The 22,979-nt window shown below is 48.8% G+C and overlaps 1 non-coding gene across 1 annotated transcript; it reads right to left on the bottom strand.

Annotated features, from left to right (window-relative positions):
- Positions 1-22,227: 22,227 nt before the first annotated feature.
- TRNAA-UGC (transfer RNA alanine (anticodon UGC)) lies at positions 22,228-22,299 on the bottom strand. The gene has a single exon. It is a non-coding gene; the product is annotated as a tRNA-Ala (tRNA).
- Positions 22,300-22,979: the final 680 nt, after the last annotated feature.

The raw sequence follows: 22,979 nt of genomic DNA on the forward strand, positions 1-22,979 counted from the left end.
AAGCTGCCCTCCCTCATTCCCTCCCTCCCTGCCACTTCTCGAAAGGGACACACGTGGCAGAAGGATTCCTGCATCTGGCTGCCAGGCGGACTCCTGGGTCTGGACCTGGACAGGCTGGCAAGCAACTTAACAGCACTTTTTCCCCCTCCTGATCTGATGCATGGATGGGGTCCAATGGGCGCTGGCTGATTGTGATGGGGCAGGCTATGCACCATGGACTCCTGTTGCCACGGGCTGTGATACAGGTAGAGGGACAAATCGGATGGGGAAAATGGACAGGCCACAGGGTGCTTATGCCTAGGCTGCTGAGTCATATGACTGGGTGCTCCCGATGGCCGCCCGCTGTTTGGAGGAGACACCCTGAGAAAGTCGCAATGCCAGAATAAGGAGTTAATGCACGTGGTTCTGGACCACTGCTGGTTGCCCAGTAGGCACAGGCCCCCCAGGTGGGTCCAGGCCAGTCCTGAAGGGGTGCAGCAGTGCTCAGAGCATGTGGGAGATCACAGCCCAGCAGCTCACCAGGCCAGGTGGTCACTGGGGCAACTTGTGAAAGCAAAGCCCAGTGGCCCCAGCTTATCTACTGGGAGAACTGGGGGTGAAGGGAGGAGCTCTTCCTTTCCCCATGGCCCCACTCCTGGTCCAGGCTTTACTGTGGGGGAGAGGGACAGCCGCGGCAGGCATAGGCAACCCCATGGCTTGGTGTGGCTGCCTGACACGAGCCCCAGGCATTGGTGAGGGCTGGGGGTCCACGGTCCTTGAAGGGGGAGACATGGCCAGCGGTCTTCTACGTCTGCTGCACCAATGCCTTCCAGCCTGCAGCTCTCTCAGAGAGACACTGAGTCCAGGATAGCACAGCTGTCCAGGTCCACAGGCGCTAACATGTGCTCTGCTTCTTCCTGACCTAAACAGGGTGCTTAGAGTAAAGCTCAAAAGTTAGAGCGCTTCCACTGTGGGCTTCTTGAACGCCTGTACTTAGCGATGATGAATGCTTAGGAGTCAAACTACTGCACCTACATTAAAACGTGATCCTACACAGGGAAGGACTTGTAAAAAAATGAGCTCCTTGGTCTGCATGCTATTTCCTAGCATATCAGTTCTGCTCAATTTAAAATATTTTTCAAACTTCCAGGCCTACAAACACAACTAGAGCTGAAGAATCAAGTTAGGTCTCTTCTTCCTCCTGAATCATCACTGGTAAGAAAAGTTTCAGAGCTCAGATTCTGTCTTCAGTTATATCTGTCTTCAGATAATGCTACTAGTAGTATAGTTGCAATCCTGTTGCTTTCAACTGGCTTACACCTGGTTGCATTACTTTTAAAAGTGTTTCAGGCATCATGGTTTCAGACTTAGTCTGGAGAGGATCTACATCAGTGATTCTCAATCGTGGTGCGGGGCCCTGTGGGGTGCTCTGGGATCCTTTTAAGGGTGCCACAGGGTGCTGCGTAATACTAGCACTGTTAGGTGTGGAAACACCTAACATACAATTCACAAGATAAATCCAGATAGTTCATATAGAATTGCACATTGGCAAAAATATTCTGACCTGAGTTCTTTGCAGCAGACAAATTGCTCTAGTGTTTTTTGTAGTCAAACATGAGTGAAAGCTAAGAGTTGGCATTTTCTGAGGGGGGCCTTGAGCTTAACAAGGGGTATCTTAGTCTAATGTGGTTGATAACCACTAGTCTAAATGCTAAATTATCCTCTGTAGGCATTTTTGCAATAATTCCACAACACAGTGTGCCCCTTGTTTCTCTTTCACACTTCGAAACAAATTGCAACTCAAACAGTCCAAAACGTTTCATTTTGAATAGTGGCACCTATGCAGAAATATAGTTAAATGTGATTGTAAACCCATAAAAATGACCAGAAGAACACCAAGTACATTAATTGGATTTTGAGACATCACTATTCATTTCAAGACTATTTTCCAAAATATCAAATACGCAGAACTATAGAAAAGACCTGATCCTACACACACTTTTTATGAGGCACAGTCCCACGGTGTTGCAGACAATCATACACACTGTGTATTTCTTTGCTCATGTGGTTTCTGGCTGACAGACAGTGACATACAACGCAGTCCAAGAAAATGCAATTATTTTGTGAAGATTGGAGCGAATAGCACAAAACCGCATTTTTTGTTCTTTTGAAGGCAAATTAGATTTTCGTGCTGTGCTGTTGAAAAATAAACTGCTACCAGAATGTATTTAATATGCTTTTACAACTATGGCTCGAACAATGAGAGGATACGTGCATCAAACAGCATTAACTCCTTTTAATATGCTCATTGGGTCATCTGGGCCAGGATCGTGGGGCAGTGACAGTGCAGGGCCCAGAGCCTCAATTTGCTCCCTGCATGGGCTGGGATATGCAGGGAGCAGATGGCAGCTCTGCCCTGGGCAGTCACCGCCCTGCAATCCTGGCCCTGCCTGCCTGTCCCGCTCCTGGACGCTGCTCTGCACCTGCCCTTGGGCCCGGCCCATCCACCCCGCTGAGTGTGCCCTGCCTGTGGGGGTCCCAGGCTGGTCTTCATGGAGACCCTACCCACCTGCCAGCTACATCCAGTGCTCCCAGCAATGGGTGCAGAGCGGACTGGTAGTGGCAGCCAGGCAGAGTGAGCCACTGCTGTGGGGGCTGCTGGGATGGCAAGGCTGACTGCCCCACTGCCCCCTCCCTGCCACAAACCTGGGGGCAGCAGGACTGGCTGCAAGCACCAATGCCTGGCTGCCCCACACTCCTGAGCTGGGAAGGGCTGAGGTACCCACCATGGGCTGGATAGAAACCTTTGGTGGCTGGATCTGAGCTGTGGGCTGTGTTTTGCTCACCCCTGCTGCAGATCCATCTAGGCAGTGTCCTTGTCATGTCATACAGCGGCAGAGAATGGCTGCTGAAACGGAGAGTGAGCTGGGTCTGACCAGGGTTTTTTTTTCCATTCCCTCTCCCACTTGCAGCCTCCAGCATTTAAGGTCTAGGAAGTTGTGACTCAATGGCTAACTCCCATGCTCAATAGCTACTGATGCCCCTTTTCTGCAAGACTTTGTCCAATCCATTTTTGAACCTGGCTAAGCTGGCAGTTTGCACCGCATCTGGTAGCAACGAGTTCCACGCTTTAATGAAAAAAACCTAAACCCTTTCTTGTATTAATTTTAAACTGACCACTGACAAGTTTCATTCGGTAACTCCTAGTTCTTGTATTGGGAGAGAGAGTCAACAGAAAATCTCTTTGCCGTTTAGCCTTTGTAAACCCGTATGAAGTCCCCCCTCAAGCATCTCTTTTCTACGCTGAGAAGGCCTAGCATCTTTAGTGTCTGCTCATATGGGAGCTTCTCAGTACCCCTGAGCAGCTTTGTTGCTCTTCTCTGAGCTCAGCCCAGTTAGTGCAGGCTACAAGAGCCTCGTGCGTGCAGCAAGCTGTACAAGCTCCCCAACTGGTTGGTGTGAACTCTGGCCCACAGCAACTTGCTGCAGCTCCAGAGCTGGGGAGCGAGTGCCAGCACCTCTCATCCCATCTTTCCTCGTGCTGCTGAAGTCAGCAGGGAAGGAAGCAGAAGGCGAACAGCAGCAGCACCCCCCGCCTCCAGATCCGCCCTTGTGTTCGTGGGATCAAAGCCCGTTCTTTTGAAAACGTACGTTCTCAGCTCCGACCGGGAAGTTCACAGCGCCACGGTGTGCGCTATGATGACACGGGGTCCTGGGTGCCACAGACTGGTTACAATACAAAACGGACATGTTTTCCTCAAGTACAAAACAGCCAAAATGAGCTCATCTCCAAGTAATGAGTGACTGCCACTTGTCTCGTCATGAAGGCAGCTGAGATCAGGCTGGCTGTCTTATTCTTCCTTCCATGGTCTCATCTGAATTGAGCCGGGAGAATAGGGCCTTTTCAGTTCAGGAAGCTTATCTGTGGAGCTGACTCCCTGTGGATGCCTGCATTGGTTTCTCCATAGCTGTCTCAAGTCTTTTTTTGTTCAGCTCAGTAGCTCTCTGACAGTTTTGGCTTCCCTTTGATAGTTCAGTTTTCTACAATGTCTGAGAGACTAAATAATAACATTAATTGCATGAAAATAAATAACACAGTGGGATAAATTTATCCTGGTGTGATTCCACCAAGCTCAGAGGAGTTCAATCTGCCCCGATTTTGGTGCAATGTGTGTGGCAAAGTTGTGACTGACGTGAGAGTTTGGCAAAGCCGGTGAATCTTTGCTGCAAAAGTGAAACTTTCTTTTCTAATTGAAGTAACGAAGACATCCCATACCAGGGCAAACTGAAGTTTCATCAGCTGCCCACTCACATGATTCAGTAAGAGCTGCTGCTCACACTTCAGAGGCTCATTTAGTTATGTAAGGCAGAAGTGCTGCTGTGGATGTTGCTAATGACTCTTTTTTGGTGCTGCCATAAAAGGTGATACCGCAGCAAACAAAAATAGGGGGTAAAGCAAGCAAAAAAGTGTTCCTTTGCAATCAAAGTGCAAATATGGGTACTAATGATGCGGCCATGGGTACTAATGATGCGGCCAGGAGAACCCCTGAGCACCTGATGGTGGACTACAGTGCTCTGGGCGGCGTGCTGAAGGAGTTCGGTGCACAGGTGGTTTTCTCTTCCATCCTACCAGTGACCGGACGTGGAAGACGGCAGGAGAACTGTATCTGAGAGACCAACTGGCAGCTTCGGCAGTGGTGCCTTGAGGCAGGCTTCGGCTTCCTGGACAATGACCCGCACATCACGACGAGGGACATGCTCAGCTGGGATGGGCTTCACCTGTCCCCCGAAGGTAAGTGTGTGTTCTCTTCTAGGTTGGCGGATCTCCTCCGGCGGGATTTAAACTAGGCTTGCCGGGGGGAGGGGAAGATGAGGGTGGGAGAAGCTGTGGACCACCAAACCATGTGGCACCCACAAGGACAGCCCAGCCTGAAGAAAGAGAGCACTGGGAACCTGAAAGCCATGGGGAGGCCAGCACTACGGCACAGGTAAGAAACAAGAAAGTAAGAATCAAAGGGCCCCTTGGGACTCGGAGCGGGGGGGCAGCAAAGGCACCAGTCGCAGGGCTCAAGTGCCTATATACTAATGCTAGGAGCATGGGGAACAAGCAGGATGAACTAGCGCTCCTGCTTGCACTAAACACCTATGACTTAGTGGGGCTAACGGAAACCTGGTGGGATTCATCCCACGACTGGGCGGTACATATTGAGGGCTATAGATTGTACAGAAAGGACAGGTCGGGGAAGAAAGGGGGGGGGTTGCGCTCTATGTCAGTGAGCAATATACATCAACCCTCATCAAGACAGAATCCAAGGATGAGGAAGTAGAAGGATTGTGGGTTAGGCTACATGGGGGGCAAGGAGAAAGGGATTTGGTGGTAGGGGTCTGCTACAGACCCCCACACCAAGGGGAAGAAATAGATGCAGGGCTCCTGAGGCAGCTCTCGGAGACCATAAAAGCTAAAGAGGCGGTAGTCATGGGGGACCTGAACTACCCAGACATCTGCTGGGAGACGCAGACAGCAAGGTCCCATCGCTCACGCAGGTTTCTAACCTGCGTACAGGACCTCCACCTGACACAGGAGGTACACGGTCCCACTAGGGGGAATGCCATACTGGATCTGGTACTGGCAACAGGGGATGACATGGTAGGGGACCTACAGATCGGTGGTCACCTGGGGGACAGCGTTGGCCTAATAATACAATTCACCATAAGACATTGAGTGGGAAAGGTAACTAGTAGGGTGAAAGTGCTAGACTTCAGGAAAGCTGATCTCAATGCACTCAGGCGATTAGTCAAGGACGCACTGCAGAGTAGGAGTTTTGAAGGGATGGGAGCCCAAGAAGGGTGGCTGTGCCTAAAGGAAACGATCCTTCGGGCACAAAGCAAGACGATCCCCGTGCAAGATAAAAGAGGGAAAGGGGCCAGGAGGCTTCCCTGGTTGACCAGAGAAATCCAGGGCAGCCTAAGGGCCAAAAGGGGAGCACATAAAAAGTGGAAACAGGGAGAGATCACCAAAGATGAATATACCTCCTCTGCTCGTGCTTGTAGGGAGGCAGTTAGACGGGCCAAAGCTACCATGGAGCTGAGGATGGCAACCCAAGTAAAAGACAACAAGAAATTGTTTTTTAGATATATTGGGAGTAAAAGGAAGGCCCAGAGAGGAATAGGACCCCTGCTAAATGGGCAGAAACAATTGGTGACGGACAGGGGGGACAAGGCTGAAATCCTAAACGAGTTCTTTGCCTCAGTGTTCCTAAGCGAGGGGCACGACAAGTCTCTCGCTGGGGTTGTAGAAAGGCACCAGCAAGGCGCCAGACTGCCATGCGTAGACCCTGAGATGGTGCAGAGGCACTTGGAAGAACTGGATGCCTTTAAGTCGTCAGGCCCGGATGAGCTCCATCCGAGGGTGCTGAAGGCACTGGCCGACATCATTGCAGAGCCACTGGCGGGAATATTCGAACGCTCGTGGCGTACGGGCCAAGTCCCGGAGGACTGGAAAAGGGCTAATGTGGTCCCCATTTTCAAAAAGGGGAGGAAGGAGGACCCGGGCAACTATAGGCCAGTCAGTCTCACCTCCATCCTTGGTAAAGTCTTTGAAAAAATTATCAAGGCTCACATTTGCGAGAGCCCGGCAGGGCAAATTATGCTGAGGGGAAACCAGCACGGGTTTGTGGCGGGCAGATCGTGCCTCACCAATCTAGTCTCTTTTTATGACCAGGTTACAAAACGCCTGGACACAGGAGGAGGGTTGGATGTCATATACTTGGACTTCAGGAAGGCCTTCGATACGGTATCCCACCCCATACTGGTGAACAAGTTAAGAGGCTGTGACTTGGATGACTGCACGGTCCGGTGGGTGGCAAATTGGCTGGAGGGTCGCACCCAGAGAGTCATGGTAGATGGGTCGGTTTTGACCTGGAAGGGTGTGGGCAGTGGGGTCCCGCAGGGCTCGGTCCTTGGACCGATACTCTTCAATGTCTTCATCAGTGACATGGACGAGGGAGTCAAATGTACTCTGTCCAAGTTTGCAGATGACACAAAGCTATGGGGAGAAGTGGACACGCCGGAGGGCAGGGAACAGCTGCAGGCAGACCTGGATAGGTTGGACAAGTGGACAGAAAACAACAGGATGCAGTTCAACAAGGAGAAATGCAAAGGGCTGCACCTAGAGAGGAAAAATGCCCAGCATACCTACTGCGTAGGGAATGACCTGCTGGGTGGCACGGAAGTGGAAAGGGATGTTGGAGTCCTAGTGGACTCCAAGTCCTACATGAGTCGGCAGTGTGATGAAGCCAGCAGAAAAGCCAATGGCACTTTATCGTGCATCAGCAGATGCATGACAAATAGGTCCAAGGAGGTGATACTTCCCCTCTATCGGGTGCTGGTCAGACCGCAGTTGGAGTACTGTGTGCAATTCTGGGCACCACACTTCAAGAAGGATGCGGATAACCTGGAGAGGGTCCAGAGAACGGCCACTCGTATGGTCAAGGGCCTGCAGACCAAGCCCTACGAGGAGAGACTAGAGAAACTGGATCTTTTCAGCCTCCGCAAGAGAAGGTTGAGAGGCGACCTTGTGGCTGCCTATAAGGTCATCACGGGGGCACAGAAGGGAATTGGTGAGTATTTATTCACCAAGGCGCCCCCGGGGGTTACAAGAAATAATGGCCACAAGCTAGCAGAGAGCAGATTTAGATTGGACATTAGGAAGAACTCCTTCACAGTTCGAGTGGCCAAGGTCTGGAACGGGCTCCCAAGGGAGGTGGTGCTCTCCCCTACCCTGGGGGTCTTCAAGAGGAGGTTAGATGAGCATCTAGCTGGGGTCATCTAGACCCAGCACTCTTTCCTGCTTATGCAGGGGGTCGGACTCGATCATCTATTGAGGTCTCTTCCGACCCTAACATCTATGAATCTATGAATCGTTCATGCTCTATTCTTGAACATATTGTTCAGTCTTAAACAAGCGTACAGCACAGCTATCCAGGGAGGTTCATAATTAGGGACATTCGGTTACAACAGGAACTATCCAGGCAAAAAAAGAGACAGGTGGCAATACAACTGTTGTCAAGTCTCAAGAAACCAAGCATGCTCCAACCCACACTGTAAGTGTACAGAAACAGTGTAAAAACAACGTGTACAAGTCTACTCTTATTAACTTTCTGAAAACTACAATGAACACTGATTTCTTTAGTGATACCTGGCATTGTTTTTGCTTGCACAAGTTATCAATATCTGCTGGCACACTTGATGTGGCGATGTGGAGTATTCCAGGTAAATGTCCGTCTGTTAAAAGTGATCTTGATTTTGCTTTTATGTTCTTCATTCTTGAGAAAAGCTGCTCACAGCAATACGTGCTGCCAAACAGTGCAATGAACCGAAATGCATGATTCAAGTGATTTGGGAAAAAGTGCCACGTAACATAGTGACTAGAAAATGTCAGTAGGTCATGTTCTGCAAAAGCTCTCTTCAAGGCACCGTTATTTGGGATGTCAATTAGTGCCATGTGGAACGTGTCGGGGCATCGGTGGCATCCGCTCCAAATGGATCTGCAAACAGCTTCAGCTCATCGTTGTGTTCCCTGAAATCCACACATCTTTGTTTGAATTCATCCAGCAGACGGCCGACCGGTGCAGAATACATGTCATGGGTCACAGTCTCAGCACATCTTGTTAATAGTATTGTGAAATGGGTGACATTCTTCTTAGTCAACTGTTTCTGAAACAATTCGAGCTTACGAATAAAGGATTGGATGTGTTCATACAGTCTGTTGACAAATTGATCCTTCCCTCGTCATTTTAGATTCAAATCTGCAAGATACTTGGTGTGTCAACTAGGATGCCAAGTCATCATCATCGTCCATGAAGCCAGCATCTTTTCCTTTGTTTGTCATGAAGGTTTTAATTTCGTCAAGCAGTGACGAGTATCTGGCTAGCGTGGCTGCCCTGCTGAGCCAACGAACTTGGCAGAAGTAAATAACGTCATCATGGTCCGATCCTATCTCGCAAGAAATGCTTGGGATGTCTATGATTAAGCCCCTTTGACCTGATGGAACTGACTGTAGAAACCACTTTTCCCATCACGTCTCATCCCCAGGGCCTTTGCACACAGCTGTTCCTGGTGAAGGACGCAGGGATGTGTGATGACATCCTGAGGCATGGACTTGACCACTAAACTGACAGATCCATCGTGCTTGCCTGTCATCGCAGGGGCGCCATTCGTTGTTAGACCACAGAGTTTGTCCTCTGGAAGACTGAACTCCAACAAGACACGTTTGACTTCATTGAAAATGTCCTGTCCTGCCGTTTTGCCTTTCATTGGACACAAGTCGAGCAGTTCCTCAACAACATGCAATGGTTTGGTTACTCCTCATGCAAAGGTTGCCAGTTGAGCTGTATCACTCACCTCTGTGCTTTCGCCAACCCCCAAGCTGTAAAACTGACAGGCACCGAGTCTTTTCATCAGTGAATCTTCAATGTTTGATGCAATGTCATCTACTCTTCTAGCAACCGTCTGATAGGAAAGGCTGATATTCTCCACCATTGACTGTTTATCAGGGAATACCTCAGATGTGAATATGCCCAAGCAATCTTTCACAAATTCTCCATCAGACAGCGGTTTCCCTCTCTTAGCTATTGCCTCGGATATCAAGAAACGGATCTTGGTCTCTGCCTCAGACTTCTGCCTCGCAGCTCTGAAAAAAGACGGCTGCCCGTTCATGCTCGGTGTTAGAGAGTTCACCCGATCAAGTCTGATCTGACCCACCAGGCTGTCAGACTTCTTTGCAGGTTTTGCAGAATAATGTGCTTCACGTTGTACTCCTTGCAGACAGCTACTTTCTCTTGGCAAATCAGACACAGGATGTTCCCGTTTTGTTCAATAACAAAAAAATCAGTGGTCCAACTATCTTTGAAAACTTGACATTCAGCAGCAATTTTTCGTTTCCTCTCACTCAACATTTTTGGAGCGTAGCATAGGCCCTGTAGCTAATAGAGCCAAAATTAATTTTAGTCATAGAAAAACTAGTTTGGCAGAGACAGGTGAAGTTAAAAACAACTCACCAGTTCAAGATCACCATTTGATTACTATATAATAATATTGTGGTATCAATATGGACCCTCACCCATCACGTATACTCATAATGTGGAAGGTACAGCCTGACACGTGCAGGTGCTGCCATCATATGCCAAGTGCAACCTCAAATGCCGACGGGGAGTCAGGGCAGGACTAGGACCTTTGTCTCCTGGTGCCAGTCCCAGTGTCTCTGTCTCATGGCTGGGGCAGCCAGCCATTACTGGGTTTGGGTCCCATATGGGCAGCGCTGTCAGCTAGCACCACAGCCAGCCAGTTGTTATAACCCAAGACAAACACCCCTTTACACCCTCTGTCCTGGGCCAGAGAGACCCTGCCTGTGCAGCCCTCCTGCAAGGTTCATGGGAGCTGCTGGTTTATTTCATAGAGTTTATTTCATAGACATTTGGGCTGGAAGGGACCCCGGAGGATCACCGAGTTTGTGACCGTTCGATCTTGTCATCCCATGGGGCGCTCTGGTGAACAGATGTCCCCCCGGATCCTGATGAGCACCCCTGATAAATTTATAGGTGGCCACCAGATCACCCCTGACCCTGCACTTTTCAAGGCTGAAGAGCCCCATGGCTCTCAGCCTCTCATCACAAGGTCTGTTTTCCTGACCTATGATCATGCGCATGGCTCTCCTCTGCACCCTCTCAAGCTTCTCCACATCCTTTTTGAATTGTGGTGCCCAAAGCTGGATGCAGTACTCCAGCTGCGGCCTCACCAAGGCCAAGTACAAGCGGAGAATGATGTCCCGGGGTTTGCTTGAGAAGCATCTGTGGATGCAAGCCAGCGTTTTGCTCACTTTACTAGCCGCAGCATCACACTGAAGGCTCATGTTCATCTTGTGGTCAACCGTGACCCCCAAGTCCCTTTCATCTGTAGTGCTAACCAGCGTACCATTACCGACCCTATAAGCATGCTGCAGGTTTTTCTGCATCCCATAAGCATGCCGCGTCCTATAAACATGCCCCTCACCCGCACGGCCCTGCTCACAATGGTGACCACACACACAGCCCCAGCGCTGCGAGCCCAGAGCGCGGGATCTGGCAGCAAGCCAGGACACGCGTCACAGGATCCCGCCTGCCGAGGACCCCCGACCCTGCCCTGCCGACTGCCTGCGCCAGATGCCGCGCCCCGTTCCCGCTGAGCCTGGTCCCAGGAGGCGACCCGGATGCCAGGGGCAAAGGAGCGGAGCCAAAGGAGACATAGCAGGCACTTGGTGAGCTGCATGGCGGCCCGTGGGCCGTATGTTGGACAAGCCTGGGTTAGAGGGTCTTGCCCCTCCGCTCACAATCAGACCGACTCCATATTTGGGCTCACAAAGAAATTTGACCCCATGGTCAGATTGGTATGGGCTGGGGGGGCGAGGGGGCTGCCTTCCTCTGTGGGGGCATGGAGATCTACCCAAGATCTTTCGAGTGACTATTAACAACATTTTGCAGAAGCAGGACTTTGGCTGCCACGTTCCCCATGTGTTACCTGTGGCAGGTTAGGGCCTTAAGGCTTGTGTGGTGTAAGGGTTGGGGGTAGTTTTACTGAGAGGTTGCATTATGGATCGGCATAGGGTGGCTCAGATAAGGACGATTCGCCGCAGGCAGGGGGTTGGACTAGGTCACCTATGGAGATCCCTCCTAGCCCGAGTTCTGTTCTGCGAAATTCAGGCAGGGTCACTACGCGTTCTGCCAGACTGTGCCAAACTGGACGGGTTTAAAATGCGACCTGAGGAAGGGCACTTGGGCTAAGAAAAGACTGTCCAAAACCCCAAGGCTGAATCGATTCAACCTTCGCAGATTAGGCTGAACCAATAAGCACGTGAACAGACGTTCATTTTGATTCTGGAAATGCAGCCATATGTCTGCAGTGCTCAGGCCAGAAACCGGGGAAGCTACAGCATGTTTCCCTGCCTGGCTGGAGCAGACAGCCTGCACAAGGCTAGCCCTCTCACCCTGGGGGGTAGGGGAGTGCAGGGGGGGTTGAGTTTGAATTTGGAGTGGAACTGGGACAGAAGTTCAGTAAACCAATTTCACCTAAATAAATTAAGTCTGATATTACATTCATCCAGGTTTATCTTAAACCAGTTTTGGCCATTTTGAAAGCAGTTTATGTACACTGAACTGCTGTTGTGTTACAGATATGAACTGGTTTCCAATCACTTATACTGGTTTATGTGCAACTTGTCCTTAGCCTTGATGACCAAAGGCTTGTCCAACACATCTGTCAACTATGCACTGGTCAAACAAAAGACATCACAGAAATCCTTGACTTTTTAAAATGAAACTTTGGGTTTTAAAAATTCGGGAGGAGGTGTACATGTCAGGTAGAGTCTCTAGCATGAGAGCTGCATGGCGTGGACTCGAAACAATAGCCTTACAAATGCCAGCTGTGAACACACGAAGCATACAATATGGGATAGGTTTTTACCCCTGTAACAGAATGGGCCTTCAGCTCTAGACAGACAGGGTTCTGTGGGTGGATGTGATATCTTAAGCTATCAATTTAGTTGTTCTAATAAAAGATATGACTTCCACCCAAACAACCGTGTCTGCCTGCGGCCTTAGATCAACATGGTTACAGCCAACAACCCTTCAAATCTAGTTTCTCAACTTGGGCCAACTTATAGCAAGTTTGACTACTTTATTTACCCAGGTAACTGTCTCGGACAGCCGGAACCGACTCGAGGTGATATACAAATTGCTTGGTTGTTTGGGCGGGCTGGTGAATGGAGAGGCAGACAAAGCGTATTGGTTGCAAAAAACTTTACTTACGCCGCTAGTAGCCGCGACGCAGGTGGTCCGGTCGCTTAAACAACTCCACTAGTTGCTCCAGCTGGCAAGGCTCAGGCCAGTGAATCCATCCACAAATTAAGCCGGCAGGGAAAGGGTACGTCGAAGGATTGCGCTCGGTGACGGGGAGAAGAATCGATAGGTGATCAGGCTATCGATCAGCTCAGCCGCAAGTCAGATATCTTTAGAGGCACTCTGCAGCGTGCTCAAAGTTCTCCAACTTGGGCAGAAGTCGCACAACATTTTACACGGCTAACAAGCCAATTGCTAGCTGCCACGTAGGAATAATTTAGAACTGGCCAATAGTGGGACACAAATTTGCATGTGAATGGCGGGAACTCTCTTGCACCGGGGTTTTCTGTTGTAGCAGAAAACTTTTGCTGTGCAAGAGACTCTCATGTGGCAGGAAAATTCCATCGTGTCAAGGCACCAAAATCATTGGGTTGTGACGTGCCCCCTTGCCGACGGCACAACTGGGATTTTAGACACATGAGCACGTTATAAGGAATTTTTGTTTCAGGATTCACTGACCTGACGGAGCTTAAGCAACCAACATGTATATATATAAACAAACAATTTTACAGACCGGTCTTTTTAACAAACTATATAATACAATAACATAACATATAACAACAACTATTAGTCATCATCTGATTGGAGAACATCTGTTTGGGACTCCCCTCGTTTATTAGTCAGTGGAATACAGCTCATAACTAAGTACTGGTCGCGAAACGTCCGTCTTCTCCCATAGCAGACAATGCCAATTAAAATACTTCCAAGTATTAGAAGGATAATTCCACCCACTACACTAGCGATGATGGTATCCCACTTGCGTTCCTGTATTATTGTTAGGGTGAATGCTGATGCTAAACCCGTAACGCTATTAGTTAAAGGATACCACGAAACCGTGGGTGATCGTGATGGTGATGGTAGTGATGGTGGAGAGATCTAATACGTGAATAGTTTTTTGATCGCTTCCTTGACCAAGGGAATTTGCCACCCCACAAATGTAAGTCCCGCCATGATTGTAGGTTAGTGAGCTATTGAAATGAAGGGTATTGTTTACAACCAGTAAGCCTTTAGGCCATCGTCCATCTATTCTGGCCCAGGTAAACTTTATAGGCGGCGGGTTAGAATTAGCATTGCACTTAAGTTGAACATTTCTTTGTCTAACAAGCCAATTTCTATTATAGCCAGTTATTGACACTTCAGGAACATATTGGAAGTCTAGTACGTGAGAATACCTTATTTCCCTGTCCAAAGCTGGGTGTTTCACAATACAAGTTATACGCCTTCCCCTCGCAAATTTAGTGGGAATGATCTTATATCAGTTTATAACTGTTACCGTTCTATTTGGAAAGAAAATTAAACTATTCTCTATTTTACCAAAATCTCTTTCCCAACTTATATTTGCAGCGGGTTTCCCAGTGGCTGCTGTACAGATAGCTGCCACTGTCTAATTTTTACCATCTATTAACGGAGTTGGTTCCTTTGTAAAACTCACAGTGGGTTCAACAATTACAGTTATAGTTGTTAATGACTCTGCATTTCTTTGCATTTATATGTTCCTTCATCATAGAAACTCACATTTAGGTTGATTTTTATATCATTGAACAAAGAGGTTTTAAATGACACTCTTTCAGGGTACTCTTTTTGAGTAGAAAACCCATATTCAGGATGATGCACAACAATAGTTTGCGCACTTTTCTCATGCAATTTTTCCAACGAAATTTGTATTATGGTTTCATTCATGTCAATTATACAACACCATTCACCAATCAAGGACATGTCAGAAGACATACGCGAACAAGTAGTGGAGCAAGTCAAGAAAAGTCTGGTAAAATTGGCTTGCAGTTGGATGAATCAACTGATGTCTCAAATTGCGCACAACTTCTCGTTTTTTGCTCGATATGTGCATGAGAATCATGTCAAAGAAAAATTTCTCTTTTGTGAACTGCTGAAAGAAACAACGAAGGCAGCAGACATTATGGCTATGATGAATGAATTTTTTCCTTTTTTCCAGCCTTCCCTAGGACCTTGTAGGAGATATTTGTACTGATGGTGCTCCTGCTATGTTGGGGAAATATTCAGAGTTCACCGCTCTCGTCAAAAAGGTGAATCCAAATGTGATCTCTAGTTATTGCATCCTCCTCCCTCTTATTTGAAAGACGTGTTGGATGTTGTCATCCAGGCTGTCAACTTGATCAGAGCAAGGGCATTGAATCACTGCATGTTCAAAGCGCTGTGCGAAGGAAGCGGTTGGGTCTGAACACACTGTACTTCTGCTTCACACAGAAGTACGCTGGTTATCCAGACAAAAAGTTCTGACAAGAGTTTTTGAACTTTGAGATTGAATTGAAATGTTTCTGCATGAAAACGGATCAATTCTGCTTCAGTGTTTCATAGGTCCGAACTTTGTGGGTTGTTTGCCATCCCTCGCAGATGTGTTCACAATTCTAAACTCATTGAACATTTCAGTCCAAACTCGTTGAACATTTCAGTCCCAGGTGAAGAAGTGACTATCTAGGAGGACAAAAAAGTCAAATCCTTTCAAGACATTCCCCAAGAACCAATTATACAAGGCGTGCTGAATGCACAGCAGTTAGGACAAAACATCTTAGAGACATTTGTTGCTGATTGACTTGTGCATAAAGCTGTCATCGTACGTGCACCAATCTCAAAGTTAAAAACTCTTGCTTCCAGTACATTTAGCAACAGAAAAACACAAAACAACAGACCTCAGCCATCAGAGCTGATCGTGAACTTTTCAGACGCCTGCTTGTATCTATGGATGTCGATAACCTCCTGAGGCAAGAACTCTCTACTGTACTGCTATCGCTGGCTACAGCAAATGGAAACTTGAGACCAGCAAACAAAGCTTAACTACTCTCCATTTTGGAAGAAATATTTCATAGCCAAGTTTGAAAGAAGCCCTGACTCCAACATGTGTAGTGATTGGTGGTGTGGCTGTGGCTCAGGCCATGGGAAAACCCAAGGATGCAATGACTTTTGGAGGCCATGCGGATGCTTTTGCAGTGAATATCGTGTCCAAGTTCAAGGAACCTTGCAGCAGGGTAGATGTTGTGTTCGACTGCTACAAAGACCCACTGATCAAGGATGTTACTAGAAAGCACTGAATTGAGAAAGGAAGGAAATAAGAATTGGAATTATCAGAGGGACGTCAAGTTGCCTGTGCAATGGAGAACAGTGATTGAATCCAAGGAAAGCAAGGCATGCAAACACTTGTTAGGTTCCTCGAAAGGGAACTCTTACAGCAAACATTACATGGTGACAAAGAACTAACAGTCCTTGGTGGTAACGATGGTTACACTGCCTCCTCAACTGCAAGAAACATGGCCCACCTCCACTCCGCACAAGAGGCGGCAGGCATCCACGTGATCTTGCTTCTTTCTGAAGCAAAGTCAGAAAGATGTAACACAGTCATTGTCACAATGTGGTAGCTCTATCCAAATAAAGCTTCTGCTGACCTGACCCAAAAGTTTGCTGCGTGTGTTTTCCACGACAACAAGCCGTGACACCGAAGTCCTATTGCTACTGATTGCATTCTGGCCTCGTCTCAGCAGTGAGCTGTGGATGAGAGCAAGCCCATCAAGAACTCAACAACACATTGCTGTGCACAAGGTGGAGTGCTGTGATGAACTAAGGGACGAACTGCTGGGTTTTCATGCCATCGCGGGGTATGATACCACAAGCTAACTTGCAGGAATTTCTAAAAAGTTTGCTTGGAAGATCTGTGAAACTCCTCATCTCCTGTCTCAGTTTGAAGTACCTCACACACCAGATGCCCAAGCACTGGCCATTAGACTCAAGGCCCCCCATGGAGGATGCCTGCGCTTAATTTTCGCTCATTTTTTGATGTAAGTAAGAATAATTTTTCTGTTGTGAAGAGCTCAGAAAGATCAATCACCACAGACAGGACAGAGCTGATTTTAATAGTACAGATACCCATTTGAAACCTCTAGTTTTCTCTTGTGAATTGGGTTTGCTGCGGTCCCTGATTGAGAATCAAGTTCTAGACCAGCGGTTCTGAACCGGGTTCAATGTACCCCCAGGGGGTACATGAAGCCTCATCAGGGGTATGTGAGATATATTTCATTCACCATCTAACATAGGTTGAAGGGCCTAAAAAAAGTCTTGACAATTTGAAATTGCTGGGGCTTTAGTGCCGTTAAAATGCACACGCGCATGGACACCAGATATCCTACTCCTGCTCCATGCCTCAACCTTGCACCAGAAACGTTGCTCCAAACACCTGTCACTCAGTCGTGTAGAGTCAAGTCTTTGAACATAGCTGTGTGTTCACAGTTGTTGTATTTCCATTTGAGTTTTTTACGTCAGTTTTTTTATGCACGTGGCGGTTCCACGCAAGTAACAGTATACATCTGCTTTTTCCTTTCATTTTGTTAAGCACCTATGTTCAATTTTACATTATTACCAACCTATGATGTATTTTTAAGGGTTTTTTTACTTTTCACTATTTTTCAAGGATTGAATTCTTGCTTCGTCCATCAATTTATCATGTCAAAGAAGTGTTATTACTAGGATTCGCGTGTGCAGTTTGGCTTTACCTGTATGCTTGATACAGATCATTTGCAAAAGCCACAATGTTTCCTTTGCTCAAAAGGTACTTTGCAATGGATATATGAAGCCATCTAAACTTAAAGAGCACCTTCAGACTGTTCACCCTGAAAATACTCAATAACCAGAAGCTTTATTAAATATCAAGCGATCACAATTTGAAACGAGCGCACTCTCTGATCATAGATTTACTCCCCAGAAGCCAGCGCTGGAGGCAAGTTATCGCATGGCATTGACAGCCACAGAAAAAAAAGCTGCATACCAACGCAGAGACCCTGGTGAAACCGTGCCATGGAAATGGCCGAGCTGATGTGTGGTAAAGATGCACAACTAAAAATAGCACACATCCCCCATACAACACCATTCACGACCGAATCAAGGACATGTCAGAGGACATATGCAAACACGTAGTGAAGCAAGTCAAGAAAAGTCTGGTAAAACTGGCTTGCAGTTGGATGAATCAACTGCCTCAAATTGCGCACAGCTTCTCATTTTTGCTCGATATGTGCATGAGAATCAAGTCAAAGAAGAATTTCTCTTTTGTGAACTCCTGAAAGAAACAGCAAAGGCAGCAGACATTATGGCTACGATGAATGATTTTTTTCTTTTTTTCCAGCCTTTCCTGGGACCTTGTAGGAGCTATTTGTACTGATGGTGCTCCTGCTATGCTGGGGAAATATTCAGAGTTTACCGCTCTTGTCAAAAAGGTGAATCCAAATGTGATCTCTAGTCATTGTATTCTTCATCAACATGCTTTGGCATCAAAAACTCCTCCCTCTTATTTGATAGACCCAGGCCGCCAACTTGATCAGAGCAAGGGCATTGAAACACTGCATGTTCAAAGCGCTGTGCGAAGGAAGAGGTTGGGTCTGAACACGCTGTACTTCTGCTTCACACAGAAGTACGCTGGTTATCCAGACAAAACGTTCTGACAAGAGTATTTGAACTTTGAGATTAATTGAAATGTTTCTGTATGAAAATGGATTAATTCTGCTTCAGTGTTTCATAGGTCCAAACTTTGTGGGTTGTTTGCCATCCCTCGCAGATGTGTTCACAATTCTAAACTCATTGAACATTTCAGTCCAAACTCGTTGAACATTTCAGTCCCAGGTGAAGAAGTGACTATCTTGGAGGACAAAAAAGTCAAATGCTTTCAAGAGAAGTTGGCTCTCTGGGGAAGAAGAGGGAATTCCAGTAACTTGGCCAATTTTCCTCTCTTCGATGAAATCGCTTTAGATCCAGTGCATCCAGGGGAACCATGAGTCCATGAGAGTATCATTAGGTAGACAAGGTTCTTTGGGTGAATCTGATCTTTTGTCAGACCAACTTAAATAGTTGGAAAAAAAATTTTAAGCAAGCTTTTGGGTTCAAAAACCATTTGTCGGGCTGAGGAAGTTTCAGCAATTGGCGCGTGCTCTTCCTGGATGGAGCGAAGACCAACACGAATACAACCTACACCCCGAGAGTATTATTACGCATCTTGAAAATCTGAAAGTCACCACAGAAGGAATTATCACAACTATTCCGGTAGCTGACATTTGGGTAAAGAGACTTTTTACCGCTTATCTTGAACAAATCAGTGATGCCGACCTGGCAAAATATCTGCTACTTGATTTGCGCAATAATCAGAAACTTTGTGTCGATTTTGAATCAATGAAATTGGATCGATTGTGGTGCAGACTTGGGGAGGCATATCCCACTGGGACCAAGCGAGCTTACCAAGATCTAGCGCCGTTTGTCACAACCCATCTCTGCGAGTCGGGATTTTCAGTGCTTTTTGCAAAATCCAAAGCGAGGAACAAACTGAAAGCTGAACATGACGTGCGTGTGGCGCTCTCGAAAATGTCGCCTAGAATTAAAATGTTGGTCGATAGTAAACAGCAGCACTGTTTGCACTAATAAGTTTGGGCACGTTTTGCCATTTGACACCAATCGTGTTTTTTTGCACTTTTTATGTGCATTGAATAAATGAACCTTGTTTAAAACGAAGAAGTCTTTGTACGAGAATCTTGATGATTTGAAAAGAAATGCTTAAAAATAGTGAATAAATAAAAATCAACCCTCTCAGAGCGTAAGGTACTATCTGTGATTTGCCTCGTGGTATGGCTTCAAGTCCCTCATTGATAGCAATGCCTCGTGTTAGAGGCCGTACGCTGAAGCCATGGCTCCTTCCCTTAAAAGCAGCTTTCCCCTGAGCAGCGCACAAGCAAAACAGTGCCTGTGCGCGGGGTACACTGGCACGCGCATTTTGGAGCGAGCGGTTAGGAGTCAAGGAGATCTCTTTCAAATCATGGAAGTGGAGAGCAACTCTTGACTATAACAAACTCAGCATAACGGCTGTGGGCAGGGCTGGGGGACCCTCGAGGCACTTGGTCACTCTGCTCCTGGAGGCCTGAGCCCACCCCGAGCCGAGGGCCCCGGAGCCGCCGGGCCGCAGCCCCAACACCCGCCCGCGACCAGCTTCCCCGACCGCGTGGCGCGTTATGGCGGCTACAGTCGTATTTAAAAGCTCTCAGCCCAGACGGGCGTCCACCGCACCCAATCGGCTGCCGGCCCGCTCAGCGCCTCCCAGCCAATGAACGCCGGCATGGAAAGATTAAGCTCCCGCCCCTTCTCTGGCCCCGCCCCCGCCCTGCCGGCCCGGGGGGCGTGGCTTGGCCGAAGGTGCGCCTGCGCCGTGCGCGGGACACGCACTACAGGAGCAGCCGTGTAGGAGCGCGGAGCTCCGCCCCAGGGGGCGTGGCCTAGGCGGGGTGCGCGGGACCCGCTGCGCGGGCGCGGAGGAGCGCGGCGCTGCGGCCGGGGGCAGCGGCGGGGGAGGCGCAGCTCCGCTCCAGGCTCGGGCAGGGGCTCGAGATGCGCCCGGGGAGGCAGCGCGGAGCCGCCCGCCCGCCCACACGGCGCTGCACGTGCCCCGAGCCGGCATGCGGGAGCCCCGGGGCCGCCTGCTCCTTCCCTCCCCACCCCGGCCCCAGAACAGCCGGGACCCGCCTTCTCCGCGCCTCCTGGATGCTTAGTGCTACCTTTTACACGTGGCTGTTCACTAATTACCGTACGTTTACATAGTGCTAATTAACGCTCATGTTGCTTACTATTCTAATTATTTCTCATTCTAGCGGTGCACGATCATCATGACGTTACATCACCCGCTGCAATTCGCCCTCCGTGCATTTCTTGGTTGTGTCGGGGGTGAGATTTTGGGGAGGTAAAAATCCTTTAAAAAGTAAATGAATAAATAAATCAATCTCTGGCTGCTTTTCTGGGGGCTGGGGGTGCATAGTGAAGGTTCAGGGGTGCTCATCAGGGAGAAGCCCAAAGCTGCCTGCGGGGCCCCGGCTCCTCCATCCCGCCCACCAGGCTGAAGGTGGTTGCTTATTCCCAGTTCCTTTTTCAAAGCTAATCTAGACCCAATCAAAGCTTGTTGTTAATGAATTACACATCTGAAATAGAATTTCATTACATATTTGCTAATAAATAAAATAATATTCTGTATCAAACATAGAGCCCTAAATAACGGTCAGATTAGGATGGGATTATGGGGCAAAATACTTATTGGGCCGCCCCAAACAGCCTGTTGACACCATAGGGGACTGTCCCGAAACACCTTGACCACAGCGTTGCCCGGCCCAAAGTGCGGCTTGGCCGTGCTGGCTGCCAGCCGACACCCCCAGCCCCTGTACTAACCATATGGGCGTGAGTTAGGAACTAGTTTTTGGGCTGGGATTATAGCCAGAAATCCTTGGGCCACCCCATGACAGACCTGTGTGCCATCGGGGACTCTGCTGGACGTCTCTCACCCGCCTTGCCCGTGATAGACTGCGAACCGACAGCGTGCCAGCTTCTGTGCTGAGTATATGGACCCACGTAAGGACCTGGATTTAGGGCTGGGATCACCGCTAGAAATCCTTCCTGGGCCAGCCCACGCCATGCCTCTGTGGCACGTGGGACTCTCCTGGTTATCTCTGCAGAGTCCTGCCCGTCCCAGGAAATGGTTTGGCTGTGCCAGGCTGCCAGCTGATCGTCCGCCCAGACGCCACCAACTACAGGGGCCTGAATAAAGAACTGGGTTTTGGGCTGCGATCAGAGATGGAAATGCTTGTTGGGCCACCCCACGCTGTCACTCTGTGGTACCAGTGGACTCCCCTGGACATCCCTGACCACAGCTTGCCTGGCCCAACTCGTGGTTTGGCCCTGCCAGGATGCCAACGGACAGCTCCCCCCAGCCACGGTACTAAGTATGTGGGTTTGAGTAAGGAAGTGGATCTTGGGCTGGGATTATGGTTGGAAATCTGTTTTGGGCCACCTCACAGCATGTCCCTGTTGTACCAGGGGACTCTCCTGGTCATCTCTGACCAGAGTCATAGTATCATAGTACTTGGGGGTGGAAGGGACCTAAACAGCTCATCAGGTCTGACTCCCTCCCTCAGGCAGGAATGGGTGCCAGGATCATGTCACCCCAGCCAAATATCTACCCAGCCTCCTCTTGAAGACACCCAAGGTAGGAGAGCACCACCTCCCTTGGGAGCCCATTGCAGAGCCTGGCAGCCCTAAGTGTAAAGTAATGTTTCCTGGTGTCCAGCCTGAACCTTTCTCTAACAGTTGGAGGGTGTTATTCCTAGTAACCCTGGGTGGTACCTGGGGGGAACAGAGCTTCCCCCAATTCTCTCCAGTCCCCCCTGGGGAGTTTGTAAACTGCCACCAGATCCCCTCTCAGTCTTCTCTTGTGGAGGCTGAATAGGTTGAGACCTTCTAACCTGTCTCTGTAGGGCCTGCCCTGCTGCCCCGTGAAAAGTGGAGATGCTGGGGATTGAACCCAGGACCTCATACATGCAAAGCATGCACTCTACCACTGAGCTACATCCCCTTGCTCTCCTACTTGACTGAAGACATGGTTTGGTTGTGCCAGGCCATGAACTGGCAGCCCCCACAAATACTGTCCTAAGTATATGGGCTTGAATAAGGAACTGGGTTTTGGGCTGGGTTGACAGGAAATCCTCTTTGGACCACCCCATACCATGCCTCTGTGGCACTGGATACTATCCCACACCCCCCAACCAGAGTCTTGCCTGGCCCAAAGTGCAGTTTTTGCATGCCAAGCTGCCAACTGCCAGCCCCCCGGGCCCATGGTACTAAGTACATAGACCCAAATAAGGACCTGGTTTTGGACTGGGGTTATGGCTGGAAATACTGTTTGGGCCAGTTCCCCCATCCCCACTGTACTAAGTAGACAGGCTCAAGGAAGGAATTTCTCATGGGCTGGGATTAGAGATGGAAATCCTTCTTGGGCCACCCCACACCATGCCTCTATGGCACCGGGGGACTCTCCCGGACACCACTGACCAGTCTGGCCCGGACCAGAGCGTGGTTTCTTCATACCAGGCTGCCAACTAACAGCCCCCCATTCCCATGGTACTAAGTATACATGCTTGACTAAGGACCCAGCATTTAGGCTGAGATTACAGACTGAATTGATGACCAGTGTCTTGCCCCCAGATGGTGTGGGGTGGCCCAAAACGGATTTCCAGCCATGATCCCAGCTGTTAC

This window comes from Alligator mississippiensis, chromosome 1 (assembly GCF_030867095.1).
Source record: "Alligator mississippiensis isolate rAllMis1 chromosome 1, rAllMis1, whole genome shotgun sequence".
NCBI classification, from domain to species: Eukaryota; Metazoa; Chordata; order Crocodylia; family Alligatoridae; genus Alligator; species Alligator mississippiensis.